The sequence below is a fragment of the Cyprinodon variegatus genome, unplaced genomic scaffold, assembly GCF_000732505.1.
Source record: "Cyprinodon variegatus isolate N-32 unplaced genomic scaffold, C_variegatus-1.0 Scaffold1435, whole genome shotgun sequence".
Classification (NCBI taxonomy): domain Eukaryota; kingdom Metazoa; phylum Chordata; class Actinopteri; order Cyprinodontiformes; family Cyprinodontidae; genus Cyprinodon; species Cyprinodon variegatus.
In genome coordinates, this window is record NW_015151888.1 from 59571 (window position 1) to 61754 (window position 2184).

Sequence of the window (2184 nt, forward strand, 5' to 3'; positions counted from 1 at the left end):
CTCAGAAATCTGTCTTTAATCTCAGAATTCTGACTTCAATCTCAGAATGCTGACTTTAATCTCAGAATTCTGACTTTTCTTTCTCAGAATTCTGACTTAAATCTCAGAATTCTGACTTTTTTTCTCAGAATTCTGACTTTTTTCTCAGAATTCTGACTTTTTTCTCAGAATTCTGACTTTTTTTCTCAGAATTCTGAGATTAAAGTCAGAATTCTGAGAAAAAAAAGCCAACTCTCCAGGAAGCTTTTGAATTGAGAAAGCTTCCTGGAGAGGTGGCTAAATGTCTTCAAATCTTGGAAACCAAGTCCAGTGGATATTTTTTGAATTTTTACGAAATGTATTTTTCTCTTTGGATCACTTCATGTAAACCTGAGAGATTATTGAAGAAAAAAATCCAAATATGGCTCCAATAACCATCCCAGCTTTCACATCATTAAAATCTGCCCTTTTCCCCATTCTAATATTTGCTGTAAACCTCAGCAAACTGTCTTTCACAGGCTCTTAAATACAATGAGTTGTTTCCATGTGACTAATTCCCCACGTTTCAACAAGCTTTATCCACAACAGTTGCATACTGTTTAATGCTCTGTCTTTATGGAGGAAGACTTAACATGGGACAGGGTTGCTCATTATTAACAATCCGTTTTAATCAAAAGTAAAGGAGTTGACTATTGCTTTAGTAACTTTTTTGCAAATGTTTCGGATGTTCAAAAATGTGCAAATGTTCTGTTTTTATTTATTTATTTTTTTGAATGTGATCTTCTTTTGAGAATATAAATGAACAGAGGAAGTGAAACAGCCTTGTCATTTTAAGGTATTTATATATCAAAATGAGGCACTGGAAGGTTTTTACAGTAAGTGCTAAACAAAGACATTGCTGTTTGTCTTTCACACCATTACTTATTACTTTTGAGTGTTTTATTTTGCAGGATATTGGAACATTGCACAGTTCAGTAGGCTCTACTATATCTGTGTTTCTTTCTAGATTCTCAATAACACAAAATGGAAGGCTTCCAATTGACTTTACTAATACTGTCATTGGTACAAAAGAACTTATATGCATATAAGCACAAATAATAAAAGCCTACCCCCAGGCATCGATGTAACCATGGCAACGGAGGTTGATTAGGTAAAACAGAGCTTAAGCGACACTTGAAGGTATTGTGGCCGAAATGCGTTTATCATCTAATAAATTTCTGTAAGTTCTGCAGGATAATCTTATTTGGCACTCATTCCTGTGATAGAGATAAAAAAAATGGAGTTGCTAAGAAATGGACACCAGCTGCATTCTGATTTCCAGCTTAATAAAAAAGGAAATTAGTAATGTAATATTACAGTATTTCTGAGTTGCTAAAACACATTTTTTTGAAAATTTCTCTCGCTTCCCAAAACCTTAAACACAAATCACCAAACTTAAGCTACACTGTCAAAACCTTTGACTTGTCTTGCTATATCAACAATTGCTTCAGAACTATGTTATCTTTACCCAAAACCAAACACTGTTTTCAGATATCACACACATCCAGCTAATGCTTAAACACCACACAGCAGTCATTACACACTACAGAGATAAATGCAAAACACTGCACTCAAAGCAGAGCAGGGGAAAAATTAGATTTATTATGAAGTATTTGCACAATCCTGCACACAAATATAGTCACAAACAAAATATGCAGCAGATCGATAGCAATGTATTGGAATCATTCTGCCTCAGCATCATGCCTCTGGGCATGGTCAGGCCACAGGACCTCATCAACGTTACAGGCAATCCTGTCCCTTGCTAAACAACGGGGAAAGAACCCTTCAGCATGACGAATCCAACCTTGAACAGGACATTCAGAGAACACAACCGGTAAGTGTACTATCATTTATGTAACCCTAACCCTGACAATGGAGGCCACAGAGAACCTGCTTATATTTGGTTGAACACGTAGTCCTGCTTCCCTCATACTCATTCCATGAACCAGAACATGGTGTATGATTGTTGCTCTAATTTCATTGAAAATGATGGCTCCTCCTCCTCCTCCTCCTCTTCCTTCTCTTCCATGTCCACTTCTACTTCTACTTCCACCTTCACTCCTGCCCTCCATTGTGAAAATCACACATGCCATTTGGATTTACCATGGATTTATGTCCCCATTACTGATTGGGTGCAACACATTACTGATTTGAAGCAGGTGTGTT